At 39.9% G+C, this 14,697-nt stretch overlaps 1 long non-coding RNA gene across 1 annotated transcript in view; it reads left to right on the top strand.

Moving 5' to 3' along the window:
• Window positions 1–14,697, top strand: part of LOC114571660 (uncharacterized) — an 88,392-nt gene that overhangs the window by 28,941 nt on the left and 44,754 nt on the right. Inside the window, exon 3 of the long non-coding RNA XR_003694697.1 lies at window positions 5,799–5,886. This is a non-coding gene — a long non-coding RNA (uncharacterized LOC114571660). The remainder of the gene's footprint in view (window positions 1–5,798; window positions 5,887–14,697) is intronic.

The following is a 14,697-nucleotide window of genomic DNA, read 5'->3' as shown; positions in this document are numbered from 1 at the left end:
AGCATTCAAACAGAAAGGATTGTGGGTGAAATGCCGGGGACTTAATGGAAAATGAAAAATATCCAATCTTGTTTTAGTTAGTACACTTAAATTGTGATGCTATAGACAGTGGTGCCGCCAAAGGGTGGCCAGATACAATCGCTGCCCCACACACACCCCTTCTCGCGAGTCACATATGCATCATATGCAACATGCAAATAAAGGAAAAGGACAACTAAACTATTTGAAGAACATTGAATCAACTAATGCATGTATACAGTATACATGCATTAGGTGATTCAATGTTCTTCAAATACAGATTAAACCCATTAAAAAAGGATTGTTATGGAACTCAAAATGTTAACTGTACTGTTATTAGTCTATGCACATCCGATAATTAGTAACATTAACTGTAAAATAAGAAACCCAAATATATCAGTATTATGGCAGAAACGATTTCTCGAGTAACTCGAATAATTCGATTACTAAAAATCCCAGATGCAAAATGATTTGCCTCGAAGCTTCGTTTGATCAATGTTACCAACGTTGAATTGCTCACAGTGTTTCCGCACGGACAATTATTACTGTCGCACACCGGGCTGACGCTGCTGGCGACACATGCCGTGAAGACTGATGGCGCAGATTACAAAAAGAGAGAGCGTTAATAGTGAGGGGTTAAGAGAAGAGACAGGCTGGAGAAAACGTCAGAAAGTGTCCAAAGTTTGGAATCAGTTCAAACATAATTAAAACGAAAACTCTGTACAGCGTGTGTCTACTGCAAAATCAAACTAGCTTACCACAATAATAGCACAACGTCAATGCTTCAGCATCTCAACAGAAAACATTGAGTCTAACTTAATCATCCATTCCACAAAGCGGACCTGACAGAGTCAAAGAGTTGTACGGACGATGAAACTACACCAAACACAACAACTACCAAAAACAAAGACAAGAAAATACATAGTAGTGTCCACAATTTGATCTAAAGAGCCGACTTGTTGACTATCCCTTCGGAAAAACAGCTGATTGTTGGGCACCATTTTCTCTCACTCTCTCTCTTCATGGAGAAAGAGCTGATCAACGATCTACTAGCACAAGTGTAACATAGCTGTGTGACATTGTAATCAAATATATAAATGAAAAAAGGTTGACTATAACTAATATTTACATATAGGCCTATATATAGATCAGTCTCAGGTTGAAACTTGTAGTACTGAAAGTTAAGTTGCACAACTTAAGGTAATGTTTATGTATGTTTAATGTATGCCTTAGTTTGAGGTTGTTTTTGCATTTCAAAAAATGTTTTCTTTAAAAACAATGTAATATGGCACTTAAATGCACTTAATGTGTTTAGTTTTTTGAGAGATGATGCAATGTAGCCTAGGCAATAACATTGTTGCTTTTTTCGAAAATTAAACCAAACTATTGTATATTATTGCTCTTCAATAAAACAAAAGTATTTCCTATCCGATTACTTGATTAATCAATGGAATAATCGGTAGAATACTCGATTACTAAAATAATCGATAGCTGCAGCCCTAATCAGTATATTATTCTCTAAGTCTCATATTGACATAGTTTACATAGTTAACAGAATAATAGAATTCCTGAAATTCAGTTATTTTCAGTGGCCCCATCTTGCCACCCCTATGAAAATTTCTGGGGGCGCCACTGGCTAGAGACGAAAGTGTGTGGAGTTTCTTGCGAGGATGAGGAAGCTATAGAGGCTTGGCTGGTTTGTTTGGTGGATTAAGCAGTTTGCTTCTGATGGCTAGATGGCTACAAGCTAGGTTACAAGACTGTGTTAGAGATAAGTGTATGTATTGTTGATGTCCAAGATGGTGTAGCTAAAGAAGATTATTTATATGGTGGCTTAGGCAGTGTGCTAGTTGACATGGCATGCTGTTGGCATAATAGTTAGCTTAGCAGGCTAGTTAGTTTGACACATCTCAACAAAATTCCACTTATTGAGAGGCCATGTGATGATCCTGTAGATTTGTCTGCACTCTTACACTCACACAAAAAGACAAGCCAAGGGAGACCTCCCATTGGCTGGCATGAGTCAAGGCCGAGTCAAGCCGCAGAGTATCTGCTTTTTGCTTGAGTGAGAGTACTAATATAAGGCAGCTTAGAGGTAAACTAGGTTAGGGCTAGAGAATGATGTCACCATCACTGCCATAGACCCAACCTCTGGAACATTTTACTATGTATTGATAACTGACCATATTAAAGAATAAGTCCAATAAATTGATCGTTAGAGTACGGAAAGACAATGACCACAGTCACATTTTGTCGTCCGCTTGTACATTTGTGCTTGCTGCCCATCACTGAACACATCTGGTGTTGAACACACACACACACACATTAATCAGACATGTATTCTCATATTGAGAGCATTATGCTCAACTATCTCTTTGGCGGTCAGTTTAGTTCCTGCAGCCTCAGTGTACTCTGGTTTAACAATGTTACTTAAAATATTGAAATTGTTCCCGGTGTCCTGAGAAAGCAATTACAGCTTACTCAGACAAATAGGCCTATTCAGGGGAGGGTCCTGATTTCCCTGAACCCAACAGGATGTCCTTCAATGAGACGGAGATAATAATTCATGCTCAGGGGCTCCAGATATGTCAACAGGTCTTATCTACTGCTCCTTATTCACCATCATTGCTTAATATACTGTATTGTCAAAGGCACATTGAGGATGTATAATTCAATAAGCAATGTACTAAAGAATTAATATATTCAAGTTAATTATGCCACCGTGTAAGGGAACTGTTGTACATTGGATTACCAAAATTATTTTTTACTTTTGACCTTGGTCTCTGCGGATCAGCTTCATAATGAGGTTTTAGTTATAGCTTAACATTTTAAAACAATTGGCGTGGAGCGGCCCCTTTATTTATGATTCAAGGATTGATGTCCTTTGTTTAAATAAAATATGGCTGAAAGGTGGGAGTGTGAATGAATCTTTTCAAGCGAGTGATTACATGGGAGATTTATTTATTCATGTTTATGTTAGGTTTCGCTATTCTTAAGACAGCTGCTCCACAGAGGAAAAACTGCAGAGGAGATGGAAAGGAGGTGGCTGGTGTAAAGTGTTGATAGAGAAACTAATGATATCTGAAGGTTTTAATGAGAGGCTCTGCTTCTCTCAACCTTCACCGTTCCAATATGCAAACCAACCCTGCAGGTCCTGTACCTGCTCTGAGCTGAACAACTTGTTCAGCGGAAAATGAGTGGCCTCATTGTATATCCTCCCAACTTTGACAGCTGGGAGACGCCTAAGGCTCATCCTGAAGCTACTACCTCGGTTTGTGAGAGTAGAGCTGCTCCAGAAAGACTTGGATATTTTGCAATCTTCCATTAATTGCAATGCTGTATCAGTGGCACTTGTTTGTCCTGGCACTCCATGCCTTTGTAGTTCTGATTGACAGTGTGAGTGTTAGAATGGAGAGGGCACTACTGAACAAATGATTAGTTATTCCTTACTGGCCAATGGCAGCTAATAATGATGATTTAAAACAAGAGAAACGGTTCTTGCGAGGTCAAAGTGTGAACACCAGCCTCAGAGGATCACAGCAACTTCTGTAAATTGCATTAATTTTTTACAAAATATGCTAGGTTCTTTGTGTCTGCTAGCCTCATCTTATTAGATTTTGCAATTATTATTCTTTTTCACTGTTACTACCCGCAAAAAAGGCACACCCCTGACACAGTGGAAATAATTAGCGTGAGGTCTAAGGTTTTTATTTCTAGAGATCACGACACTGAATTACCTGAAGAATACCTGGAGCAATCTATGAACCTAATTAACTTCCCACAGAGACCAAATCAACACATCATTTTGAAATATATGGGAAGTCAAAACGAGCATTTGCCAAGGTCTTATCCGTCCCTTTCTCTGCCTGCTGTCTTGCCAATGCTGCTTTCTCTGGGATCTATTGCATGTAAGCAGAGCTGAAGAATGACGGGCGAATGTGGTGGGAAGGACCCATTTATTCCATCAAGTAATCAATGTGCAGTTTTAATTCATTTGAAGGCACTCAATCATGCCCCTAATGTTGATGGCTCACGGGTGTGAGCATCAGTTATGCAGGAGTGTTATATAGCTTTGATTTGGACCTATTTCATCAAATATTTATGGGGTAGAAAAAAAAGTGCATCAAAATAAAAGTGAACTGAATTACACTTAAGTTTCTCATGTGTTGGGAGATCTTGACTTGTATTTTTCTGAATACTGAGAGTTCTTGTGTCCAGGTTTCTTTGGGTTTTTTATTTTTTTTATTTTAGGGAGTGTTGGAAGAATCAGACATGTCATGAAACTTTTTTTTGCCTATTTACTTGATGAACTCATCAAACCCTTGCTTTCAAGCCATAAAAGGCTTTTGTGTGAATGGACATATAGAACAAAAGCAAGTGATGCAAAAAGGTGAAATAGGGGTATATCTCTCCAGCTCAATTGAGCCTGCCTTTTCTCCTCACTCTTCATCAGCCTTGCCTGCCTCGCCTCTGTCTGCCAGTGTGTTTGCCTTTTAGATGTGATGTGAGCGTAGTATTCTCTCAGACCCAGGCAGTTACTTTGTGAACAGCCGCTGCCTGCACACTGATGTTATTTCACTGCTGCATCCCCCAAGTTATATTAAACTTGCAACTGGCCCTCTTTAAGTCTTTTTCATGAGATGTATGTTTTAAAGAGTGTGTCAATTCTTAAAGATGCCCTTGGCTTTTATCAGTCGTTTTTAAGAAAGCTTTCAATAAAGAGTGAGGCGAGAGCCCGATGTGGCAGTGGCCCATTTTGCGTGCATAAACTGCATATAAAATCTTAAAGTCAGATCTTAAAGTCTGATACAATCTGACTTAAAACCGTCTCAACAACGCCGAGGCTTCAATATTAATGAATTTAACTTAACATCGTTTTAACAATGATTCAATGTTTGCTCTTTTCAGTTTAAAGCACTTTTCTTGTTTTAAAGCAATAACCATGCATTCCTTTTCATGCATAGCTTCAGCTGCTTGCTTCCAACTGCAATTAGACGTTTAAAAGCTGTGACTTTTCCTTTGAAAACCCCTTTTACAGCAGTAAATAAAATGCCTTTTATTTTATGTTTGCACCGATCTACAAATAAACCCTCAGCAACCCTGTCTGTTTTTAACAATCTCTAAGTTCCAGCTGTTCTGTTGACCTGTATTCCTCATAGAGTGCCAGGCTAAAGCAAGGGCACAATTACTTCTTATTAGGGCTCTGACTCCTGATACACCTCTACTAGGAGGGGCGAGCCATCAGTTTTCAACATGCTTAAAGTTCTTCTAGAAGGAGACAGGGGAGCCCAGCAAATGTGAGTTTATGTCTATGGCTGATGTGATAGCAAGTCGGTGGTAGCGTCCTGCTGAGTTCCTGCACAGATCAGACAGATCCACAGTGATCCACAGTGCTCACTCCTGAGACTCTGGCCTTCTGCAACATTTACCCACTACATGGGCTCTTCGAGCTGTCATTCATACACTGAAGCACATACACACATCATGCAAGCGCACACACCCACAGGACAGAAATTACAGTATGGCTTAATTATGTGCATATCAGCCTCCAACAAATCAGGTCCTTTGACAGTCCTACATTAAGAAATTACTAAGTGTTTACTCAGTGGCGTGAATTAATCATGTCTTGGTTTGTATTTTCGCTACGGTGTTTTCTTTTGCTTGAGTGATTATGGGTCTACCTTTTCTTATAAAGAGTGTGTTTTTTAAAATGAGAAAATCAAATGTGATTAATTAAAAGTTTAACTCTGAGACTGTCTGCCCATGTGTGTCTATTTCAGAAGGGGCCACGTCATTTTGGATAAAGAGGGATGAGAATGTGGCCACTTTACCTCCCTGCAAACTTGCTGTCATCCCTGTAGAAAACTGGTATGTTACTATATATATATATATATATATATATATATATATATATATATATATATATATATATATATATATATGTATGTATGTATCCCTGTACTGTGTCCTTGAGTGCCGAAAAAGGCGCCTTTAAATAAAATGTATTATTATTATTATATAGGTTTGGAACCACTGCTGCTCTAATGTAAAAGAGTATTGCACTTTTTCACGCTAGCTTCTATAAAAACTTCTGACCATAACATTGTAAATATTTGACATTGAAATATTCATTTTTAAAGCCCCACTACTTTGTTTTTACAGTCAGGGGTTGCATCATGCAGCACTCTAAGGTCTAATACTAGTGCTGCATTATTATTATTATTATTATTATTATTCATTTCTCATCAACTTGACAATGTTGGATACAAATGCCGTTAATTCACACAGCACAAAAGAATATTGATCTCCTTTCATTTCATCATAGTTGGTCTGAATTTTCCGCATAAGCTTGACCGGTACTTGACTTCCCACATTGATCCACACACAGTATATACTGACCAGAGGAGAGAGAGGCCAAGACCATCAATACAAAAGTGGGGCCCTGTGGACTTTGCCAAAAGCTAATTATGCCAAGATTCTCATATAGACCAATTAGCAGACTACAAAACTTTACAGATCGATTTAGCTGCTATCCCCCCTTCAGATTCAAACCACGATAGGTTTTCCTTTCTGTGAACTGCATCTACAAAAGATGGAGTTGAGATTTCAAATAGTTTACCAGTATGAAAAAAAATGTATACACTTTAAACAATATCTATTAAACTTCATTCAGTATCAAGTAAAGAGACTAAGTTTTAGATATTGATGTAAAATGTTTCAGGATAATGCACAAACCTAGTTGTAATTTTGGCTAGTGTGAGGAGTAACATTAATAGGGAAGCTTTTGCAATGCAGCTGTGGTAAGATACTAAGCTAATTGTTGATACAGGTTGCAATTATGTGTATTGGATATAGGAGTCCTAACACATGTGATGGCATGGGGATATTTATATTGCAATGTTCAGCCAAAGTGTCATAATCATGTTTTTTTTAATCACAATTTCTTTTTATCATCTTGGCTAAACGTTGTTAAAGGTAAGCATATGAACTCTCCCTTGGTCGACAGACTATGCAAATATTAAAACCGTAAAAGAAATGTTTCATCCATAACATCATATGAGTTATCTTTATCTATTAGCACTAGCTCATTTTTAGATCTGGAACCTATACCAGTATACGGTGGCTGATTTAAGGTTCAGGGATCTGATTGCCGCGGGCAAGTTATTCTAAGAGCCCCCTGATGTCAGTGGGACTGTCTGGCAGAATAAAAGGCAAGGCAATAAACTGGGGGAAAAAGTAGCACACAGCATTGAAATCGGGACCTCCCCGAGGCGATGGCCCAACTGGCCCGTGGTTAAATCCTCCACTGAAAGTGTAATAATCACACCAGAGCCCCACAGAGGGAAGGGAAGAGAAAGAGAAAGAGTGGGGGAAGACGCAGAGGTACCAAAACAAAAGCCACCCCTCTCTGTCCTGTTCTCTTTGTGCCTTCTATCTAAAGGGAAAAAAGACGGAAAAATCTTGGCACTAAGAAAGGGAATTATAGCGGCTGTGATGACGACTGATGGGAAAGTGGAACAAGATCTGAAACAGATCACAAGGGTTTATTGTAGCTGTGGCAGTCATTCTGATGTGTTTGCAGATATTAGCATTAGACTTGTACTCTAATCCTGTCCATAGGCTATCATTGGCTCACCCTGGCTGCAGATAAATGGTTAATAATACGTTGAGTACGCTAAGCAAGGGGCTTTGCAGTTGTAAGATTACTTAACACACATTTGTGCACAAAAAGAATGTATTAGTTATGGCTGTGTTATCTGTGCTTTATAAGCTTTGGCTTGTCTTTGGCTATGTTGAATTTATTTTTCTGCCTCTCAAAAAAATCAACAAAAAAGAAAGAACACCATTTGTTTAGATAGTAATATTAAGCCCTCCCCATTACACTCCTCTTGAATGCCTCTCAATTCTTTCCCCTTTAAGAGTGCCCAGCAGGAACTCCCATTATAAATCACATTTAGTACCTCTGACATGTTAGAGGAAGTGATATAGCTGCCAGTGCTCTAATTGCCTTTGCCCTGCATGCCTCGTCTATGAGCTTCCGTCTTACATTTTAAGACACTTGCCCAAGTTGAGTACTTCTGTATTTCATTTATCTGTGTCCATCTTAAGACTTGTGCAAATGAGGAACACGTGGAACAAAACATAGTGTCATGTATTGTTTCAAAACATCAATTAAGAGAATGTTTTCTATCCAGAAACACAGCTTGAGTGCTACCTCTTTTGTTCTTGCTGGTAAATTGTGGGAGGTTGAATGGGCATGCTAATTATGACAGGAAAGGTCAAACTAATTAGCACTCCCTTTGAACTTGCCATTGAATGTTCCTGATATCTCCACGCACACTTGACAGGGTTCAAATTAATCACGAGTTGTCCTACATGCAGCCAAAATATCAACTTTTTGAGGAGGCTTTTATTTGAAGAGGGTTCAGTAACAAGATATTTACATGTGCAAATAGGCCTTTTTATCAAGTGCAAAGAGAACACTTTGTGCACCATTAAACCTGCACAATGCCGTAATCGTCTTTGTTTAGATATGTTAAATAAAGCACATCATTATGCTCCACTGGGTGCTAAGTGGTGTTTAAAAGGCCATAAATTCAATTAGACAACGTTTAATGCTGCCCCTAGACCATGTTAGTGCAGTGACGCACGTGATCCAAGGGAGGGTCGCGTCAGCCATTTTTAAGAATTATTACTTAGGATTTACATTTATATTGTCATTTTAATAGTATGGCCCTCTTCAACCGATAGGGGCCTCAGATGCTTCCAGGGCCCCAGCTCATTCCCCCTCCCTCAGGATTGCATCCCATTTGTCATATATACATAGCTAGGAAAAAAATCTCTCCTCAGTCATTAGAGCGGTCCCGTTAGCCTGGTGCTAATGCACAGTTTAGCAGCCACTGCGGAAAATGCTAAAGAGGTCCTGACAATTCCTGGGGGTCGGCTAAGTGTGGGCCAAGGGTTTCTGTGTGCGCAAGTTCGCACTAGCATTAGTGTTTGAAGGGGGGTAGGAAGGGGTCCCAGTGGTTGTTTGCCTGTTTTCCATCAAGAGCCCTCATCTCCTTTATCCCCTTTGTGGCGGAGGCCCTCCTCGGGCAGTTCCCTCTGAGGGGGATCTAAAAAGAGCAGCTGCTGGGGAATGAGTGCCATTTCCTCCTGCTGTCACCAGCACACTGGCAACCCTTAGTCCTCCTGTCCCCCTCCACCCACAAACCCCCTATTAATATGCATATGAACTTGTTTCTCTTAGTTCTGAACTCCAGTGACAAAGTGGGAAAGCATATGCCTGAAATATTCATGATCGCACGCAGTAATTAAGCAGTGGAGAAGGGAAGTCTACGAGGGAGAGTCACTACCCCTCTGCTGTAGTTAAAAATGGCTTCTTTTTTTCTCCAGCACTAAAAAGCACGTTATCCTCTGCTTTCTCTGTAATTCTTCGAAGCATTTTCATCGTTGTGTGTGCTGTTGTGCAACACAGTGCCATTTTCCGTGTGAAGTTAATTGAGGCTTAAAAGAAGTGCAGTTTTTGTTTAGTGAGTTAACTCTAGTAAAGTCCTAGAGAGAACACACCATTCTCCATTCATGCCCATCATTAACTCCTTTAATATTTCTTCCATGCAAACACTGAAACTTGTGAGATTATTAGATGATATTACTGCAACAGAATTTGTAAGTGGTGAAAGCAACCTGCTGAGCATCATATTACGCTTAGGTTTAGATAAGCATATTTTCACTTTAGGACCCTAACCCTTTATTTAAAGTACTCTGGGCTTGATCGTTCATGATAGTTCACAGAAATAAAAAATGTGAAGGGATTTTTTTTACTAGCAATTTCCTATAATTTACACTATTAACCCATTTGGATATCTTATTCATATCAATATAATTGATATAGGTTTTAACAATAATATCTGTTCATGAAATTTTACTGTGTCACTTGGGGGTTATTTCAGCGTTCATGTACTCCATCTTTGGATGCAACATTTGATAAATACCCTGACAAGATATTACATTTTGAAATTGTTGGATTTTCTTTCATGGATATAACACTATATTGTGAAATTAGGAAATACATTTTGCATTGCATTATTGTCTTTATTTTGCTAAATGTCCAGTTCTATGTGGAAAATGCACTTTATCTGTATTCAAAGCCAGAGACTTTAAATGTCAGAGAATAAAGCATGCTGCAGACCATTGAGAGATTTAGCAAGAAGAATCAGAGGACACAGAGGTGGACGCCTCTGTACAGCCTCCAGAGAGATGGAGAGAGAGGGAGAGAGGGAGTGAGAGAGATGGAGAGAGAGGGGGGTAGTTATAGAGAGAGAGAGAGAGAGAGAGAGAGAGAGAGAGGGCTGTGAGATGGTTGCCGAGGCTTGACAGCCAGGTAGATTGTATCTGACATAAAGCCCAGAGATGAAAGAAGAGCGGACAGCTGGCCCACTGCACTAAGCACACTCCATGCAGTTGCACTCACCTCGCCATGCTGCGTGCCCCCCCCCCCTTTTTTCGCTCTCATTCTCCTCCTATTTACGCTCTCCGGGCAGCTCCTTAGGGTTGTGTCCACCACCTTCCACCATGGGATCATCTGGGCTCTCTGGGCCCTGTCTGGCCCCGGCTGGCCCATCTGAGGAGCAGTGGTCCAGAGTTCAGCCTCCCTCTCCTGCCTCCTGCCTCCTGCCTCCTGCCTTGTCTCCACGCCTCCCCTCTCCGCTCCGTGCCTGTCATCTCACAGCCCACTCAGTGCCACACTGGCTTGTTTTGTCAATAACCATTTATTTGTTTGCTGGAATGGCAGCAGCCATTACATCTGACCTCCCTGTTTCATCAATTATGGATAGATTATTGGATGTGAACATCTGCAAGAGCTTGCTGTTGGACTCACCTCCTGGCAGGGATTAGATAAAGTATTAAACTGTTGTTTATTGTCAGGCCAAAACTCTACTGGGAAGCCCAAGAATTTCTACAACCGCACAGCAAAAAATAACTCCCATCAACAAGGCACCTTAAATAGTTTAGCAGTGCTGCCGAGGCCCCCTCATGGTAAGATATGGGCCATTTATTATTTACACTTATTACTGGTTGTTATAACACTCATGGTAAAAGCTCCTGGCAGATGAGGCTTAGTCATTCTTTGTCACCTTTGTAAATGTGTAAACCAGAGGCCAAACACACACACACACACACACACACACACACACACACACACACACACACATACATACATACATACATACATACATACATACAGATGCTTGTCTCTCAAAGCAACTTTCTACTGGGAAAAGTCTTTCTGCTCTGCATAGAGAAATGGCCGCTGCTAAACCACTAATGATTGAGAGAACAGGCTTATTGACAGACCACATACACATACACACACAGTCTCAGGGGTCAGAGAGATATTTAAAAAACACTTTTAGGTTATTTATTTTTAAAACATGCCAAATAAAATGTTTAACACATGAATTATAGATTGTAAACGGATATCTTCTGGCTGAAGATGTAACACTGGCATGGTATTTAATAGATGGAAATGGGGGAAATAGGCAGCAGTGGTGCTAAATAAGGATTAGAGTGATGGCTCGAGCTGTTCCACAAACTTTTCCAATACTGTCAGGGATGAATTTCAGTTTAACCATGCCGTTCTTAATGTCATATTACACGTTGACAGCACTGCTGCCCTTTACTGTCTCTCATTGTTGAGTCTGATAATAGGGCAATATGTTTTTATAGTTAAATTGTAGTTGAGACTTTAGTATTTCACACAATTATGTATTTAAACATTGAGCAGTAGTTAAAATGTAACTGAGTAGTCAAAAGCATAGATATGTCAGCAAAGGTTTATTACATAGAGAAATACAGGTGAAGTACTCTTTGTTTCCTATTATGATATAATTCCCAGGGTGTTTGTACATCAGTGAATAAATGAATAAAAGCCGGGAGAATGTTTTCCTCCCAATATCAATGCGATATAAATCCTGGTATGGCAAATGTATGCAAAATTATCATTTCATCGGACAAAACTGCTCAAACTCTTCAACTAATTCCTTCAGTCTTTAATTACTATTTGCTTGGAATCATTTATTTGATCAGCAGAATTTTGCGAAACAACAACATCCTCAATGGGATCATACAGTATCATCACAATATAATTACGCAGAAAGTTGTCGAACGACAATATTGAATTATTGTCTAGAACTTGATATCAGAATAATAAGAAATAAAAAAATATTTTTTATCAATTTAACCCACACTAATTTACGTTGCGTTCTAATTTTGACACGTTGTATGCAAAGCATAAGCACCACAGCCATACTGTATCTTTCCTTTCAAAAACTACATTTCTTTCTGAGACATGTTTGTTTGTACAGGTGACCTGAAGTTGGATGAACAGGCTTTTCTTGGCTGCTTAGTATCTTCCCCATACTGCAGTGAAGAAGAGGTTCCTGCACTGCCTTTTTAGTCCCCTGTCAAAGCCTCTCACAATTCACCTTCAAGGCATCTACTCAGCTGTCAACACCAGTTGTCAACCCAACACTTAGCATTCACATTGTTTCTATGAAAATGAAGATATGCAGCACGTGGCCCCAGCATTTTCGTTAATATCTTTAGGTGGTTTAGGCAGTGATGTAACCTCTGTCAAACAGGAAGTATCTGTTTTTTTCCAGGCTTTACAAAAAGAGCATGAAAACCTCCTGTGTGCTCGAGAGTAGCGGGGCACTGTGCATCAAAATATCAGTGCAGGTTGAAAGGCACAAAATAAGGTCAGTGTCACCGCACTGCATTATTAATACCCCACTGTTTATCTCCTTGCCCATTGAATCTGTGCGCAAGAAAATGCTGCCTCCTATGAAATATTGATGCAATTTCCTAGCTTTACATGTAGAAGAAGCAATTGAAAAAACTAGGTGTTACACACTGGCAGCAGGTTGCTGAATGGCATGTTGCCTGGTAACATAAATTGTCAAACGCAGCAAAACACTGGTGAACCGCTGGAGAAACAAGCATGTTGTCATGTTCATTGAAGGACATATTGTTTGAACACTGGCCGCTCTGTGAATTATAAAATATCTGTGGATATTAATTTATTTTAAGGATCAAAATAACTTTTAATATTAGTAAAATATTGCTGTCCAGGCGCCCAAGCAAACATTTTAGGAAAAACCCAGTGTATCCTTGCCCATGTTTGTTGTTTGTTGTGGTTGTGGCAATGGCCAATGTTTCAGGCTAAATTGAAGGCCTATTGGTAAATGTGGCTTGCCATATTAATGTCTTGGACCTGAAAACCTGACCTTTGGCACTTCATTCACTTCCAGTATTCATTTCTAAAGGCTTGATACATTTTTAAAGGTGTATTCATTTTGAATTGATAGCACCTTAGTTGTTATTCCATCACACCTCACTTCAAAGTATAGATAAGTAGCTGATGAAAAAGCATTTTCTGTATAAAGAGGGATAGCAGGTCTTTGCACTTTGAGGGAGAAATCAAGAGAAAAGTGTGTCTTTTTGACCTTGCCCAATAAGTACAGAATTTATGTGGCATTTTAATCATTTTTATTTTATTTGTTGCACCTCATACAATTCTTTGTTGATGCATCACCATCATCAGCACACATACAGGTAGTAAACAACGATGCACCACTATAAAGCACAACACGCTCTCTCCCTTTTGTCTTTTGTCTCTTTCATGTTAAAAATCGCTTACTAATTAAGCCAAATGCCACTGCATCCAGAACGCATGCTTACACACACACACACACACACACACACACAAAGGGAGAGGAAGAGAGAGCTCTCTAATGATCAACATGCGCCAGCATCTTTATTATCCCAGCCAGCCCGCCTGTGTCTCTACAGCCAGCTCATGTGCTGTTTAAGTGATTGTAAATCATCCCACAGTAATGGCTGAGATTAGCATACTATCAAAAAGCTTTTTTCATGCATGATGTGGTAACATCTCAGGGCCCTAAGTGTTTTATGGTGAGTGAGACCGTATCACCCACTGTCATTAACAATCTAGTGGTGGCCACGCAGGCAGCTGTACTCGGGCTGCTGCTGTTAGTGTTACCAGATGCGTGAGGAAGATGCGGGCTTGGACTGCAGCCCATTATGGGTGCTGCCTGTCAGGAGCCATTAGGCACATGCTTTTTGATTAATGCTCTAAGTGATGGTGTGAGTACTACTCAGAGACCAGTGCACGGAAAGAGGGGAAAGAAAAGGTTATTGCCTCACTAAGGAATGCCTGAACGGGCGCCGTAGTGTCAGCGATGATGATCGTGATTATGGTCTACCTTTTGCCAAAAGCGGTGGGTGGGTGTGAGGGAAGCTTTGTGATGAATCTTTTGACTGATCAGAGTGGTTTAAGGCTCTGATTTCCTCTTCCTGTTTTTGAGGGGATCCAGCTTAGGGAGAGGATCTCAGGGTCCCCCCCCCCCCCCCCCCCCCACACCGCCTGCTATTGTGACCCATGAATTATTGATTAACCTTGGTAATAGAAAAGATATGACTGTGGTATGTTTTGACCTACCTCTTCTGTGGTGGTAAAGTGGTAATACCAAATAGATATGCATATGCATGCAGATGATTGCATAAGATTGATTCAAAATAGGATAAAGATTAGCATGTGTCTGTACGATTGCTGTTTGAATAGAGAATCTTTTCCCATCTAATTGTTAAAAAAGA

Source organism: Perca flavescens, chromosome 2, assembly GCF_004354835.1.
Source record: "Perca flavescens isolate YP-PL-M2 chromosome 2, PFLA_1.0, whole genome shotgun sequence".
In the NCBI taxonomy this organism is placed as follows: Eukaryota; Metazoa; Chordata; class Actinopteri; order Perciformes; family Percidae; genus Perca; species Perca flavescens.
Note: the sequence above shows the minus strand (reverse complement) of the source record. Positions and strands in the feature narration are given on the sequence as shown.